This window comes from Carcharhinus amblyrhynchos, chromosome 4 (genome assembly GCF_965287045.1).
Source record: "Carcharhinus amblyrhynchos chromosome 4, sCarAmb.v2.hapA, whole genome shotgun sequence".
NCBI lineage: Eukaryota > Metazoa > Chordata > Chondrichthyes > Carcharhiniformes > Carcharhinidae > Carcharhinus > Carcharhinus amblyrhynchos.
Genome location: NC_137327.1, coordinates 26,450,607 through 26,469,015, shown reverse-complemented (window position 1 = coordinate 26,469,015; position 18,409 = coordinate 26,450,607).

Sequence of the window (18,409 nt, the reverse complement as noted above, 5' to 3'; positions counted from 1 at the left end):
GTCGGTACATGATCTCAGATTTTTGTATCTTTTTCCCAACGGAAGAAGGTGGAAGAGAGTATGTCTGGGACGCTTGATTATGTTGGTTTCTTTTCCATGGCAGTGGAAAGTGTAGATGACATCAATGAATGGGAGGCTGATTTGCATGATGGATTGGGCTACATTCACAACTCTTTGTAGTTTCTTGCGGTCTTGGTCAGAGAAGGAGCCATACCAAGCTGTGATACATCGGTCCTTAAAACTCAATATTTTGTCAATAAAAAGTCACCCTTTAACAGAACATTCCCAAAGGCATCTTAATGAGATTGTGTACTGCAAGAGCGCTTCCAAACCCAGTGCATAATGGGCTGTGACAGGAATCAGGAATGGGTTGTTGAGCGGAGCAGCTGGCCTGACCTTGAAAAAGTGTCCTCAACAAAATATGGCCCACTCAACTGGTCAGGTATCAGACACCGGCTATAGTGGAGGAGATTATGCAATGAAGTTCTACATGAGGACAGCAATAGTACAGTACAGTTTAAAGAAGTTTGAAGACTCACCCCAAATTTATATGGAATTGTGAATTATGGGGTTTTTCTTTAATTTCCATGCTTATCAGAGCTTAACCTTATGTATACAGTGCTTCACATTTGGATTATGGTATATGGACGCTGGACTCAGGTGTTGACTCGCAGTAAGTGCAAGTAATAGGTATCTGACATGCAATAGTGCTGCAGGCTCCAGGCACATTTTGTTAACCCCACAATGTATTTTTAAAAATGTCTTTATGATTAAATTTGGAATTTATCTGAAACAATGTTATTTTTCAACTACTGCAAGTAAGTCACTAAGAAGAAAACTTTGAAAATTTACACAGTCCAGTAATGAAAACAGCACTGTTCACATTTGGGATAGTTTGGTGTGTAATGCCCCCATCTGTTTGCCACATGCAATTCCATAGAATAGCATAAATCACACATTTATTCAACCATTAAGTTCTGATTTCAAGAAAAGAAGTAAAACCAGATGTTTGGTTTCTTATTAATAATACTGTAGTTACGAGCTCAGACGTGCTAATTGTTCTGCAGACAAAAGAAAGAAATTGTCCACTGCTAGAGACAGTTCACTGCTAATTCTTGAGTAGGAACATCTGCACAGTATATAAATTGATCATACTGTGAATCGACAGGTAACAGTATAGGTTATACTTGTTCATCCATAATATTTGTCATCACTGAATCAGGGTCAATAAAAAACAGTAAAATACTATGAATACTTATGAAGTATCTACAATAAGATCTACTCGTTTTAAATTATTTGCATTGTGAGCATCAACAATATATATTGTGCTGTCTAAACTGTTTATTTTCTAAAATTCTGTGCTGCTTGAAGTAAGGAGTGGCAATATTTTAGTTTGATCTGTTTTTATATACCTCCTCTGTTAAAACTGGAGAGCTGCTTGTTGGAGTGGGGTAGGGTGGATGCTATGTCTTGCCTGTCTTACAACTCTGATGTGTTGGAACTTGGGGATTATATGAAACTACTGACTGATCTATTCAGTTTAAATTGCTGCTGTTCTGGAACTGTAATGAGGTTTCATTACAATGTTGCCTGACTTATTTTAAGCCTCTGCTGCACTGGAATTTAGGGAAGCTACACAGCTTGGCAATATCACACAGCTGTCTGATCTGCTTTAATCTGCAAGAATGGAGCAGTAATAAAAATGGAGATTTATAAAGTAGTACATGCTTGTAAGTTATTGTCTGTTTATAAATACGAAGTCAGCATGAGAATAACTTAAAGATATTTTATGATATTTTCATGATGAGGAACTGACTCCCTTTATTCTGTTGGGCCTGATTTCACTCCTTCAGAATTTTCTGTCAGTCTGAACGAATCCAAAGGACTACAAAAATAAGTCACTAACCCCATTGCAATGACCAAGAAGCATCTGTGTGATAGCACCTTTTTCAATCAGGAAAGATCAAGATCTGTGCTCTCAGATCTGCTGCCACCATTCGCCTAACAATAAAAGCTACAGGTGGGACAGAAATCTGCTGGAAACTTGGGGTCTGCCTCCTGATTAGGATTAGCAAGGATCTGAGTGGGAGCAGAAAAGTCAAGTAGGATACAGGAGAAACAGGAGACCCCACTGTCCATTTTTCTGCACCTATCTTACTCAATGTGGGGCTGCAGAATGGAGGGAAATACAACCCCAGTTCTTTGAATAGCTGGTAGTTAATATTCATCTTTCTGACTAAATGTGGTCGAGCCATGGGCTGTGATTTAATGATGAGGTGATTGCCCCTCCGATACTGGGGGAAAGTTGCTGGCCGTGGAAGCCACAACCAGATTTTACCGTCATTGTGCAATTAGCTGCCTGAGGTTGTGGCCTTTGCTCTCCCCACCATCCCCAACCCGAGGCAGGGTGTCCTGCCTCTTAGAGCTGCTGGCCAATCAGAGGGCTGGCAGCTCAAGTCCGAGCAATGCCACCAAAAGTGGTGGTTGGAGCCAGGTTAGGAACATTGCTGGAGGCATGGAATCTGACAGCTGATTCTCTGTCTAACATAATAGCTTTTTAAAAAAATATGCGTTTTATGTTCTTGTGTTGTGAATGGGATAGGTTTCCTGAGGGTCTGCTGAGGCAAAAATGGGGGAGCAACTGAGAGTTAGTTCAAGCAGGTGGAGGAAGCCATCTGTTGAGTACAGGGTGACTGAATAAGAGGGACCGATTTTGTCCCCCCAACTCCAATCCAAACCCCAATCCAAACAGTCAGGCCGTCAGGTTGCATGGTGTGTCCTCATCATGTGATGTGGCCCCTGTCCCGCTGCATGTAAAGTACCAGCAGTGGCGAGAAGAGGTTAATGACCTCAGTTAGCCCACAGGAGGGATGCCTGCCACCTCCCCTAGAGAGGTAAAATTGTAGTGGAAGGGGGAAACAAGCATAGCACCACCCCAAGCACACCCCCCCCCAATCCAATTTTAACTCCCGAGAGACTGCACTGGACCAATGGGTACAGGTGCCATTACGGCACAGAAAGATGCAAATCTGTCATCAGTCAGTCTTCCCATCTCCACTCTTGCAGCTCCGTAAATTTATTTCTGTCAAGTGTTATTAGTTATCTTTTGAAAATCATTAATTCTCTCCCCTCCTAGGAATTGTGTCCCAGTTCATTACTGTGTAAAGTATTTCTTCCTCTCATTTCTTCTGCATCCCTTGCTGAAATGCTAATACTGAGTGCCCCAAGTCTTTTGTACCACCAGCTAAAAGAAACAACTTTTCTTTGTATACCTTGTCAAAATCTGTCACAATCTTGTACACCTCTGTCACATCTCCCCTCAAACTCATTTGCTGCAATGAGAACATTCTGATATCCAAGTCATTTATATATAGCAAAATAGCAGTGGTGCTAGCACTGGCCCTTTGGTGACATTATCTACCATCCGTTTGTCTGAAAAGCATCTGTTTATCACAACTTGCTGTTTCCTGTCTTATATTATTATTTTTTTCATTCAAGCTGCCCCTATTACATGAAGTATTTTTTTAGTCAGCCATTTATGTGGTTCTTTGTTAAATGCTTTCTTAAAATCTATACACATAAACAACATCCAGTGCATTCTCCAACCTTCTCTGTTACTTAATCAAAAAAAAAAGTATGCATGATGACGCCTAGTTTGAAAGTGAGCAATTCTTGTGAATATAATGTTTCTCAATTCACTTATGGAATGTGGCCTAAGTTTATTGTCTATTCCTGATTGCCCTTGAAAAGGTGGTGGTGAGCTACTTTCTTGAATTGTTACTGTTCATGTGGTGTAGTTGCATTCAAAGTGCAGTTAAGGAGGCATTTCCAGGATTTTAACCCAGTGACATTGAAGGAATGGAGATATATTTCTAAGTCAGGATGGTGATTGGCCTGGAGGGGAATCTCCAGGTAGTGGTGTTCCCAGGCTGGTCATGGGCTTAGAAAATGCTGCCTGAGGAGACTTGAAGCTTAGTGACAGTGGAAAATTAACAGACAATCTTAGAATTTCTACAGAATGGTTCATCAATGTGTTTAAGGCAGCTTAGCATTGGTATAACCACTTAAAAGTTTGTTAACCTAGCTGTGTATATAAATTGAATAACTATCTGAATGCCAAAAGAGAAAACGTCAATTCAGTAATGAAAACCTGCAAGTGCTGAAAGACAAGTTGATGTGAGCATATTTTTTATTGTGAGCATATGTTTTGTTGGGTAAACAGTGGCTTAACATGCAACGTACACAGGAAGTGTAGCGATATGCGTTAGTGGGCAAACATGTGCTTCATGGCTGGAATTCTCCCCAAAAATTTCTAAGTATTGAATTTGTGGGAAAATTTGAGTAATTCATGCTGGATTTTTCAGAGGGAGTTCATACTAGGATCTCCTGCACGCTGTGCAATGCAGAGGCCACCAACATGAATATCATTAGATTTCAGGGGGCAATGTCTATTCCTGCTCAGGAGGTTGAAACCAGCAGGCCTGTGCGCGTGCACAGTGGCCCAAAACTGTCAGCCTCTGTGGGACCACCACAGTGCGGACCCCCAACCAGCCTCGAACCCCCTCCCATCCCAGACTGCCTTGATCTCCACCCCCCCAACTCCCCCACCTCCTGCAGTGCCAATCCCCTCCCACCGTCTCGCAGTGCAGTTCCCCCCACCACGGCCGTTGGCTTCCATCAACCCCAATGGCAGAGTGACAGTGAGACTCCCCCCCCTCCCCCACCGATCGCCCTCCATATGCCCCTGGGCACTGCCCTTGCCCATTGGGCTGTGCCACTGTGTCCCCTGGGCATGAGTACTTTGCCCTTGGGCAGTGCTAGGGGCACAGGCTGGCACTGCCAGGTCACCCATGTGCACATCCCACCGCCCACACCCTGGAGGGCCCTGATTGGCTCCCTTCACTCCACTAGGGTCAAGCCGTTAACTCTGTGTTACCAGGGGACTACTGTAATCCCCTCTGGAGTGAAACGCTCTGGCTGGATGGGAGATACTAGCGGGCTCGGATACGTCAGTCCCGGGCCTACAAATAGTGTTTAAATAATATACTAAATATTATTTAAATGCTGATTCCCCCCCCACCTCTCAGCCAATTTTCAGCAAGGCATAGATGCCACCAGAAATCCGGCACTGGGAGACGCAAGCACGGCGCGAACGCTCACGGGAACCACGCGAATCGGCCAATGCACGATTCTCCCGACCTGCTGCGCTAGAAAATTAGCACAGTGCTTCTAATACAAAACTCTTTTGCTCTACTCACTGCTCTAATTATGGTGGTGAAATTTTGAAAGCTTCTCCTGTAAGTTTTAACTTATAATGCAATATATATTTTATGATATGGAATATCACTTATGTTTATCATCAATGCAAATGAATTAATTTTACCCTTTTTCAGCCTTTATTGTGCTAATTTTAATGGATAGAAATGCTTGGAACAGTGACCACTATAGATAAATTGTTCATTGGCACTTTTTCCTCAAAATTAACCACCACTCTCATTTCTAATGTTTTGTGGTGAATGGTGAATCAAGGAGTGTCAATCATGATAAGCAGCAAGCAACTGCACATAAATATTTACTTGTGACTTTAAGTGTTAAGAATGAATGCTGCTTTCAGAATTGGCTGTGGGTGCTAAAAGTAATTTATTTATATAGCTGAAAATTAATTAAGGTTCAAGTGACTGCTATTTTGCACCATCAGGAAGTCGTTTTCCCTCTCAGTAGGCAGATAATAATGGAGCCACTATCCAACGTATAAAGCATGCAGCACGTGTCATTGTTATAACAACTTCTGTCACAGATGCAATCTGTTCATTGGAGACCAAGCAGGAAACTACCAATGGGCTGCAAAATGTTTCGGCAGTGGCGCGCATGCATATATTTTGCAACTGGAGTCTAAAATGTTCCAAAATTAGCAGCTGCCCATTGACCTGAAATGGCATCTGTACTAATCATTTTGGGTTCCAAACAAGGTATTCATCCATATTTGTGTGCTCAAAAAAGTAGAGACCCATTTTAGTCCAACTTTATAATTTTCTTCAATATGATACCCTATTGGTTTAAAATTCAGCAAACCTTTTAAAGAACATTTTGTTCTAATTACGTTTTATGGTTAGATCTAAGCTTCTAAAATTAGAAGTTTGGAAATTGTCACACATATAACATATAGAGACCAGTATTACAGCCCTTCATGACTCAAAGGATAAATGTGTTACCACTGGGCCACATAAAACAGCAAGGTCTAGTCTGTGCAGTTTGCCTTATGTCAGCTGGGTGGTAATTACAGTTGGCCTCAGCTTTTCTCATATGAGGGGGAAAGAATGCCAGGGTTGATTTCCCTGCTTTACTATTGAACAATTCCTACTGGAGCTCCACATGTGTGGAGAAGATGAAAAGTGGATTTAGTCCAGCTTACCTTGTTCAGAGTGATGTCCATTGGGTGATGGAGGTCTTAATTCTTTACAATTCCCTGGCTTCAGAAGAGACTGGAAGATACCAGAAGAAGAACTGAGTGGAGAGTTGCAATGATGTGTTGGATTTGTTGGGCATGGAGCAGCCACATTGTATTGCTGTGAAATAATTTCTAATGGACTTTGTAAATAGTATGTGCTTTTTCATACCTGGTGGCAGATAGAATCATAGAATACCGACAGTGCAGAAAGAAGCCATTCAGCCCATCAAATCTGCACCGACTCTCTGAAAGAGCATCCTACTCAGGCCCTTCCTTCCCCCCATTCTATACCTGTAACCCCACACATTTACCATCACCAATTGGAATACTTGGAGGAAACCCAAACCTGGGTCCTTGGCACTCTGAGGCTGCAATGCTCATCACTGTGCCATTGTGCTGCCATCAACTACAATGCTAACTCAGTAAAAACACAACCATCATCGCATAAATAAACTAACTGATTTAAATGACTTGAATCATTCCTCCAAACATGTTACTTTACCATCTACACAACCTGAAAGTTCCACTCCAAGTCACACACGATACTGACTTGGAAAAATATCGTTGTTCCTTCATATTCACTGGATCAAAATTATGACACTCTACGTCTAACAGCACATTTAACATTGTTTCAAGAAATTTACCACCTTCACCCTCACAGCCTTCCGACCACAACCATAGTGGTGAGCAATTAAGTAACTAAAGAGCAGAAGAAACTTGACGAACACCCACAACTTCGGTGATGGTGGAGTGCAGCATATGAGTGCAAAGGCAAGGCTGAAGCATTTGCAACAATATTAACCGAGCACGTGTGGAGTGCATGGTCTTTCTAGGTTCTCCTTCTGAGGTCCTCACATGTGCCAATAGTCGGAAAATTTGACTCACTGCTCAAGTTATAAGAAATAGCTGAAGGTGCTGAATACAGCAAACACTATGGGGCCTGACAGCATGCTGGCTGTAGGACTGAAGACTTCTACAAGTAGCTAAGCTGTTCCAGTACAGATTGTCATCATCAGTTCCCTTTGTTATCAAAGATGGCTAATTCTTGCACAAGTAGAATCACCTGTTTTCCGATCTAACATGTCTGTGGAACCCAGTTGCAGACTGCCTGGCTTTCCACAATGTGGGCAAGGATGAATTGTTTGTTTTAATTGGGACAGCGTGGTTTTTCTTGCTTGCCCTTTGTCCTTAGATACCTGTGGTTTTTGCTGTTCAATGGAAACTGCCAATTGAGATTGCTCCTTGGGCAGATATTTCTTGTACACTTTCTTCCCAGTCCATGTTGGACATGCCACATTTCCTGAGGTTTTACACTGCAAGTTTTGTCATAAGCTTGAAACTTCATCTCTTTCACAGTCTCTTGCATAAGTGAGCAAAAGTTGAGCTTGATGTGGTCATTCTATTCATCACCCTGCTGTCAATGCAGACATTTCTGGAGATTGTGCTTGCAAAGTAGGTGAAGTTATCTGCAGCCTCTGTGGCTGTGTCCTTAATAATTATAGGAGGTGGGATAAAGTTAAAATTTGATGGTGGTTGGCGGAATATCTTGTATCTTTTGAGCTGTTAGTTACTTCGTGGTTATCAGCAGCTTTTGAAAATCAGTCCATGATCCATTGAAGGCCTCGTTCACAGTGTGACATGAGGGCACACTCAATTTAAGAACATAAGAAATAGGAGCAGGAGTAGGCCATCCAGCCCTTCGAGCCTGCCCCGCCATTCAATAAGATCATGGCTGATCTGTCGTGGCTCAGTTCCACTTTCCCGCCCTCTCCCCATAACCCTTAATCCCCTCTCCTATCAAAAACCCATCAACCCGCGTCTTAAAAATATTTAGCAAGGCAGCCTCCACCACTTCAACGGGCAGAGAATTCCAGAGATTCACCACCCTTTGAGTGAAGAAGTTCCTCCTCAACTCCGTTCTAAACCGCCCCCCCTTTATCTTGAGGCTGTGCCCCCTAGTCCTACTGTCTTTTTTGAGTGGGAAGAGTCTTTCCACCTCTATCCTATCCATCCCATTCATCATCTTATACGTCTCAATGAGATCTCCCCTCATTCTTCTAAACTCTAACGAGTACAAGCCCAGTTTATTCAGCCTCTCCTCATAGCTCAACCCCCTCAACTCCGGTATCAGCCTAGTAAACCTCCTCTGCACTCCCTCCAAGGCCAAAATATCTTTGCGCAGGTGCGGCGCCCAAAACTGCACACAGTACTCCAGCTGCGGCCTCACCAATGCCCTATACAGCTGCAGCAAGACCTCCCTACTTTTATATTCAATCCCCCTCGCTATGAAGGCCAGCATCCCATTCGCCTTCCTGACCACCTGCTGCACCTGCAAGCTGGGTTTTTGTGACTCATGCACAAGGACCCGAGGTCACTCTGCACCGTCGCCTGCTGCAGTTTTTCGCCCCGCAAGTAATAGTCCTTCCTACCATTCTTCCTACCAAAGTGGACCACCTCACACTTGCCAACATTAAATTCCATTTGCCATTTCCTGGCCCATTCGACCAGCCTATCTAGATCCTTCTGCAGACTCTCCACACCCTCCGCACAATTTGCCGTTCCCCCAATCTTGGTGTCATCAGCAAATTTCGACACCGTACACTCGGTTCCCTCCTCCAGATCATCTATATAAATGGTAAAAAGCTGAGGCCCCAGCACCGACCCCTGGGGCACTCCACTAGTCACCATCCGCCAATCCGAATAGCACCCGTTGACCCCCACTCTCTGCCTCCTATTTGACAACCAATCCTCTATCCACGCTAACACCCTACCCCCAACTCCATGTCCCTCGACCTTTTGCAATAACCTCTTGTGAGGCACTTTGTCAAACGCCTTCTGAAAATCTAGAAAGACCACATCCACCGGCTCTCCTCTATCCACCGCCCTAGACACATCCTCATAGAACTCCAGTAAATTTGTCAGACACGACTTCCCTTTAAGGAAACCGTGCTGCGTCTGCTCTATCAAGCAATTCCCTTCAAGATGCCTCGCAATTTCCTCCTTAATGACAGATTCTAACATTTTACGTACCACAGACGTTAAACTAACCGGCCTATAATTCCCCGCCTTTTGCCTGGCACCCTTCTTCCAAAGTTGATTTAGTGGTAGGAGATAAAGGGTGATGTTTGGACGTTGTGTCCAGTAATGTACCACAGGCTTGCTGTATGTTAATGATCTGTAAGTGAAAGTAGGAGGTAGGAGTAAGTTTGCAGATGACAAAAAAATTGGTGGCGTGGTAAATAGTGAGAAGAAAAGCCCTAGAATACAGGACAATATAGATGGTGGCAAATGGCATTTTGGGAGGTCTAACAAGGCAAGGGAATATCCAACGAACGATAAGATGCTAGGAAGTACAAAGGACTAGAGTTGCATGTCCATAGAATCCTGAAGGCAGCAGGACAGGTAGATAAGGTGGTTAGGGGAGCATTTGGAATACTTGCCTGATATGTCAAGGTATTGAATATAAGAGCAAGGAAGTTGTGATGGAGCTGTACAAAAGGCTTATTAGGCCACAGCTGAAGTATGTAATTGTGAATAGGAAGGCTGCACTCAAGAGTGGTGCAGAGGAGATTCATCATGATGTTGCTTGGGCTGGAATATTTTAGCCATGAAAAGAGACTGGCTAGATTGGTCTGTTTCCCTTAGAGCAGAGAAGGCTGAGGGGAGACATGATCGAGATGTATAAAATGATGAAGGATATAGATAGGAAGGAACTTCCCAGCTTTGTTGAGGGGTAAAAACAAGGGAGCATGGATTTCAGGTAAGGGCAGGAGATTTAGAGGGAATTTGAGGTAAAATGTTTTCACCCAGAGGGTGGTGGGAATCTGGAACTCACTGTCTGAAGGGTGGCAGTGGTGGGAACCCTCACAACATTTAAGAAGCATTTCACCATAGCATACAAGGCTATGTGCTGGAAAATGGGTTTAGAATAGATGGGCGCTTGCTGGCTGGCACAGACATGATGGGCCAAAGAGCCTCTTTTTGTGCTGTAAAACCCTGAAACAGCATTTCCTATATTATCATCTCTGATAGCTTAGTTGAGAATTCCAGTTGTCTTAGGCTGAAAAGGTTGCCACCTGTTCTGACTTGGATGTTTATTTAATCATATTTGCATTCAATTCCCCAGAAAATACAACAGCAAAAAATATATTGAAGGTTGCAGAAGCCACTCCTGCTTCACATCACTTACTATGTCAAAGGAGTCAGTGTTTCCACCACATTCAGTGACTTTGGCTATCATTCCATTATAAAACTGGTGTCTCAGATTTACAGCTCTATCAGTGCATCCACGTTTGGCTAAGACTTTTCTAATTACTGTGTCAAAGGTCCTTATCATATCAACAAAGGCACAGTAAAGTCCCATCTGTTGTTCACAGCATATCTCTTGTACTTGCCAAAGAGTGATGATCATGTAACTGTCTCTGGCTTTCCTGAACCATGTTGACTGTCCAGTAGTATATGTGTTTGGCTTACCAATCTGTAACATAGAGCTTCTGCTAGAATATTACAAGCAGTGAGATTCCTCTGCGGTTGTCACAGATCTCTGTCCTTTTCCTGTGTAAGCATGAACAATTGTGACATCTTTGAATTCCTGAGGAATGGCTTGCTGATCCCACGTTCTGTGATACAATTGTGCAAGTTTGGTTTGGAATCCCCCAGATTGGTAAATTTCCCCTGGTATTCAGTCTGAGCCTGTCCCTTTCCTTGAGGGTAGAGTTCTGATGTTGTCAACCTCCACAGTAGTGGGTTTGCTGTCCAAGCTTTCACATTTGTTCCAGCCTGAAAACTTGCCTACAGCTACCCTAGTTACAGTGGATGGGTGGATAAGCACACCCTTAAAGCTCTCAGTCAGGGCAGAGGACAAGTAGACAGCCACGGGAGGGAGAAGCGTACACAGCCTTTAGGGCTTTATAGAAATTCTTCATGTTGAGCTGATTAGCACAGACTTGAAGGTTTCTGGCTTGTTTGGCCCACCATGCATCTTGTATCCAATGCAGCTGCTGCTGTTGGTTTCTTTTGCCCTTCCTGGGAGTTATTTCTTAGCAGAAGGTGTATCTTTGCTTCCCAGCCAAGTTGCTTATGCTGCATTTTTATCCTGTAACAGTTCTTTAATTTGATCATTGTTTTCATCAAACCAACCTTGTGGCTTTGAAGGTTGACCATGCCACTTCAACATCCTTACTTGAGGTTGCTTCAGAGGACAGCTTTTCTCAAGTCTGAGCCTAAATTCTGTGCCATATTCTCTGGATACCTGTTTCTGCACCATTTCTAACTTCCATGGGGTCTTTGGGGTTTGGTGCCTGTCGTTCTTTTTTCTTGATGAGATTGTGACTTTCATCTTGAATCATAGTATCCCATGCACTGTAAGAAGCCTAAGCCTCCTTCGCTCCAGGGAAAAATGTCCCAGTTTATCCAGCCACTCCTTATAACTCAAACCATCAATTCCTAATAGCATCCTGGTAATTCTTTTCTGCACTCTTTCTAGTTTAATAATATCCTTTCTATAATAGGGTGAACAGAACCTGAGAAATCTTAACCCCAGGGATCTTAACACCTTTTATGTTGCTAGAAAAAGAGAAGTGATGAAAAAGAGAACTTTTCATCTTGCACTCATCAGGATAGCTCACAAGAAATTATCAACAATAATGGGGGAACCAACAGTTTGTACTGCATAAGAAGCGAGTGCTAATTGGTTCACAAGTGGACTCTGGTGGAGTTTTTACCATGGAAAATATATCAGGGAACAGTTAACTGCCCAATTTATTTAAATTCAAAGCGGACAAGTCTAATCTGATGTGGAGATGCTGGCGTTGCACTGGGGTCAGTACAATAAGAAGTTTCACAACACCAAGTTAAAGTCCAACAGGTGTTCTTCACCTGAAGAAGGAGCGACACTCTGAAAGCTCATGTGACCAAGTAAGTCTAATCTGGTCAGGGCATTGTCCAGGAGAATTAGCCAGGAAATGACTGTTCCCTAAGCTTTTGTTGAAAAAGGTGCAGGTGTGGACAAATTACTTCTATTTGCAAATGACCAGGACCCTGTGTATGATTAGAAATGACTTTTAGCATGTGTAAGTGAACCACACTAATTGTGAGCCTGACTAACAATCTTCAATTAATTTTCGGTATAATTAGCACAATCAGGATTGTTTAACAGATGTTGTCCAATTGTGGAATCACGTCTGATGTTGAATGTTATGTTTTATGTTTTGCAAACACAGGCTGATTGGACGTTGTTGCGAACAACTGAAGGGATGTACTATTTGAAATGACTGATACCAGTCTTTGGGATGTCCAGCTTATGGACCTGGCAACTCACCGGCACTGAAATTTACATACCACATTGCTCATTTTTTGCAACAGGCAGAAAAGCTTTTGGGCTTGATGGCAGCATCCTGTTAGTGGAGCATACCAATCATGTTGCTACAGCTTAGTTATAGCATACAACAGCTAGCTTCACCTGTTGCCCAAAATTCTGAGATATCTTACCCTTTAGGGTAATCTGAGGTAGACTGGACGTTTTTCAGAACCTATGGGGGCATTATAGATTCTCCAAAAGATTCTAAATGTCAAATTCGTGTGAAAATTGGAGTAAAATCACATTGGTTTTTTCAGCGTGATTTTCAATATGAATCTCCCATTCTGTGCGCTGGAGAAGGGACTAGCATGAATCATGTGAAAAATCTATTCCTGCTGAAGAGGCTGAAATCAGCACACTGAGTGGGCTTCCGCACATGCGCACATCTCCGCGAGATCACTAAACAAGTCCTCCCAGCCATGAAGTTACTGGCCTCAACCCCCCACAGGCATTGCTGGCCTGAACTCACCCACCCACCGCCACCCGCCCCCGCCGCCCCCCCAGCCTAATCGCTGGCCTCTCATTCTCCCCACCACAGACATTACTGGCCTCCCCTCCCATCCCCCCAACAAGAAAATCGCTGCCCTCCAACCTCCCCATCCCTCCTGCACCTCCTCTTTTCACACATATACCACTGTACTGCCTCGCACACCCCATGCCTGCGAGCATCCCCCCTTGTTGTATGAGAGCCTTAAGCATTGCATCTCCCTCCCCCCCTGGATACGGTACCTTGTTGTGTTCACCCAATCGACGCCTTTGGAGATGGCTCGCCCTCCATTGAAATCAGGTTGCCGGTACATTATTCACAACGAAATTTAACTAACGGCCCATACTGACTGCACCTGGACTCCCTTAACAAGCCAGAGCTGTATATAAGCTGCAGTAATCGACACGTAGGCAGTCACATCAGGAAGATAGCCCCGAAGAAAAGTGCTCCTAGATTTTCAGAGGCTGAGCAGGTCTGCTTGCTGGACGCAGTAGAGGAGAGGGGCCATCTTCTGTTCTCCACTCAGGGCCATTGTCCAAGGGCTCGCAGCTGGTCCCAAGCCAGATGCCAAGCCTCAGGGTTCATTCATCTTGAAGCAGACGTCTTTTGGGAGGCAGTAGCTTCCGCTGTGAATGCCAGGACACTGACCCCTTGGACTGGAGAGCATTTCCATGAGAAAATGAATGAGTTGCTTCAGGCTTGAGGATGAGTATGTATCCAATTCTGAAAACTGTACATGTGCTGTGCTTACAATGTCAAACCATCCCCAGACACCTAGAGGGCGGCCACCAACTCTGCTCCCCCCAGTACTGCTTCCAATCCCTGTGGCACTCCCTCAATTGGCACCTCCCATTGGAGACCTATTTCCCTGAAATGGCCAACACAAGCTCCCCAATCCCGACACCATTCCACCTCATGTCCTTCCATACATCATGCTTTCAATCCCCCTTATGTCCCCGCAGGAGTAAAACGCACACAACCAGCATAAGAGGGAGAAAAATGACTGGCGTGTTCCTGAGCTGCGGCACCTGATAGGCTCTGAGCAACGTGCCCTGGAGCTGGCAAGAGGAGATGCACCTAGAATGGTCACTGACAGCTACGTCGGTGTCCAGCATGCAAGTGAGCATCAACTGAACCCTATTCCTAAATCTTCTTTGAAGTAAGTGCCATGCTGCATGGGATGATTTCCCTCCCTTCCCCTAATGTGTGTTCTTTCTTACAGTGCTGGATCCTGACGAACCAGGCTCCTCTGGTATCATGGCAGCACCCCCCCACTGCTCAGGAGCCAATTCCCATGGACACCTCGGACGGCACCCCTGAAGAACCCTCCGAGGACAGCACCATTGAATTGGCACAGTACAACCCGCCAACACAGACTACCACCATGGTTGGTCATGTTATTGCTGAGGCTTCTGGGTCACTTACTGGTGAGCACGTCACAGCCGCTAATGCACACCAGATGGAGGCGGGCACATCTGAGGGCCCAGACACATGGATGTCTGCTAGAGGTGGGGACGCAGCTGGTCCCAAGCCAGATGCTAGGCCTCAGGGTTCGTTCATCCTGAAGCTTGTGGCGATGCATCAGCAAACCCAGGGAGTTGTGGATGGGCTGTCAGCAACCGTGCTGCGACTGCAGGACTGTTTAGAGGAGTCAAACAGAGTGCTGTCACAGGAGATGGTGCTGGCACACTGCATTAACCAGGTCAACACTGCAAGGGTAACGTCCGCAGTGTAAAGTCTGGCATAGGGATTTTGCCTGATAGGTGACAGGGTCCAGGCCATCCTGGAGACACAATGGGCTGTGGCAGAGAAACAGCAGACCATCAGGCCATAGCCGTCAGTGACACTGGCATCCCGGAGGCACATCTGTCCATGGCCACAGGTGTCGGGGCATGCTGGAGACACAGCAGGCCATGGCTGTGGGCCTAACAACTTAGCCCAGGCTCAGAGGACTAATGCTGAGGGATTCCAGAATTTGACTCACTCACAGAATGCTGTAGCGGAGGGGCTCCAGAGCCTGACCCAGTGTCAGAGGGCCAGGGCAGAGGAATCACAGATCATGCGGCAGATGCATCTGGGCCTCCAGGACTGGCAGAGCTTGGTTATGCTGGAACTTCTGGAGCTCAGTCCAGCTACCCTGGCGTCCCATGGAGTGTCCCCGGAGCCAATGGGCACCCCAAGGGTGGAGGAAGTGCTAAAGCCCATGCTGTGGCTTTTCACCCAGGAGACCCAGGATGTCCCGAGACCTTCTGGTTCTCCCCTTCCTCACACCAGAAAATCTCTGGGCTCGCTGTGTGGTACAGAAACATAGTATCATCTGCAATTCAGCTAGGACTCCCCTGGTCTCAGCCCCCAGGGAATGGCCGACAAGGGCATCAAAGACAACGGGTGTGGATCACAGTTGGGCACCTCCGCTTCCAATGCGCATCCTGGGGGAGTACCTAGACGAAGCAGTAGGCTGCACAAGATTAGAAATTTGAAGGTTCATCAAGAGGGCACAGATGAAGGTCACCAGCAGTCAGGGTTAAGTTTTTGGTCAATGTTAAGAGCAAAATTAAAAGTTATTTGTACCTCACAGCTGTGACAATTCTGTCTCTAATTTTCCCCTCACAGAGCTGAGTGCACCCCAGTCTCCCACATCGAGGCGCAGACTGCTGTGCTGTGGGATACCAGCCCCTTGGCCAAAAGTTATAGATCGCCTGCACTACATTCCCCACCATTCACCAAGCCCTTAATCAAACACCACCACCTTCATGCCAACTCCCCAGTTGAGCCCCCGACCCATTGCCCCATGAGCTTGTTTCCCCAGCCCTTACTGCTACATGCCCAAATGCCATGTGCCATGTGTATTTGAGAACAGGTAGGTGTCAGACTTAGGAGTGGCATCAGGGGCAGGATCCCAGTGTGCCTTCCAGTGAGTCGTCACCATCCTCACCAAAGACTTGCTACCAGTGCCAGCCCAGGCCCATTAACCTGTTGTGATGTTTCTCGAGGTTGGGAGGTGGGCTGAGAGAGGATGGGGAAAGTGTCATGTGGGGTTGAGTGGCAAGCTTAGAGTTGTGCGGTGGGGGTAAGGGGTTAGTGGTGCCTGCAGTGGCTCCTGAGGTGTGGTGGAAGGATGTTGGGAGCGTCCCCCACAGTGGACATTACCCGCTGTGTGAAGCGGGCTGCTATCAGGGCCTCCCTTGCTGCCCTGCCCTGCCAGGCACCTGCCATCGCCACTTGTCCTCCATCCTCCAGCTTCTTATATGGCAAGTCGTCTACTTCTGCCTGGTGCCGATGCTCGCCGTCCTCCTCACCTGGTTTCCCTGCTGCTGCGCTATGTTGTGCAGGATGCAGCGCGCAATTATAATGCATGAGGCACACACAAGGTTATTTTGGAGACCAGTCCAGGCAGCGCGGAACTGCATTTTCAACAGGCCTATGCAACACTCTGCTATGGACTGGGTGGCAGCGTGGGCCTCATTGTAGCAGGCCTCCACCTCAGTCTGAAGCTGCACTGGTGTCATCAGCCATGACCTCAGCAGGTAGTCTTTACACGGCACAAGCCACCCTGACAGCTTGAGCTGGTCATCAAAGAACCCAGGGATGTCTGACTGCCTCAGCACAAAGCTGTCATGGATGCATCCTGGGTGGAGTGCATAGACCTGCATGATGGTCTTATACAATTTGTACATTGAGGGAGTAGCACCTCTTTCTGTTGATAAATGGTTGCCCTTCACCTCACGGGGATCGCAGAGTGATGTGTGTCCCATCCGCTGTCCCCTGCACGTGGGGCATCCCGGCAATGGTGGCGAACCCTGTAGCCCAGGCCTCCTGCTGACCTTGTCCAACATCAAAATGGATGTAATGGCCTGCCTGGGTGAACAAGGCATCTGTCACCTGGTGAACACACCTGTGGACTGAGGTCTGAGAGATTCCATAAAGGTCGTCACTGGGTGCCTGAAATGACCCTGTTGCATTGAAATTAAGTGCAGCCGTCACCTTAATTTCTGTTGGCAGCAGGTGGCCGCCTGTCTTCTCAAGTACCAGGTGTGTGAGCACCTCACACAAGCGCCGGACCATGTCCTTAGATAGGTGGAGCTGGTGACAGCACATGACCTCTGACAGCTAGTTTGAATGATATTCTGGTCTTGTATTGTTTAGGCCTCTGCATTCTTCTTCTCCGGGCCCCCTTTTGGGAAACTGCTCCCTCACATCATAGCCATCAGCAGCAGCCCCTTGCCCTCCTTTCTGAGGGCCTACCACTGGCTGCTCCTGGACTGGCCTCCCTATGCCTTCCACTTCCTGGACCGCCGCCTCCTCCTTAGTCGCCACCACAATGGCCAGCTCGAAATCAATGAGACCAAGATCCATTCTGCACAGTGTGGGTTAGAGAGAGCAAGATTGATAGATAAATGTCATTGGTTGCAACCAATCCAGCATGAACTTCTCCCACCCCACAATCCCTCACTGTACCCCCACTTGTGGATGATGGCAACACACCACAATCTGTGATGCAGTGTGTCACCTGATGAGGTTGCCTGCCATTGGTATTATTAACGGGGCAGGCAGTGCGGGCGTGACTGTTGCACTCCCTTGAGCCATTGTCATGAGTGAAACTGCAGCATTCCTTTCCAGGCAGATGTTGTAGGCCAGCTACACGGGGCAGGGACAGACTCCTTATTATCACAAGATGAGTTCCCAGTCGCTGCAGAGCACATGCAATGTCTACGTTCAACAGAGCACCCCTGCTTGGAGCACCACCTGTCTGAACTGATGAGCCCTTAAGTAGCGTATGGTGCATGTCACCCGCCCCCCTCCCTAAAACCCCAGCAATCAGTCCAGTCCCTCAACACACCCCACAGCCAGAACAGCCCAGTGGCTGCAGATAGCACCCTGACCACCTGTCAGTAAAGGAGCCCACCCCACCCCACAGAGACTACATAGAACATCCCTGGGCCTGGGGACAGCATTTCCAGCTGTCCAGGAACCTCTCCACAGCAAGCAGATATCTTCCAGGCCCTGCTTCCAACCTCCCCTCCACCCCCAGGGGCTGCAGCTCCATAAAACCTACCTCCTTACACCTGTTCAATGCTGCCACGCCAGGCCCCAACTTTTATACAGCTGTTGTAAA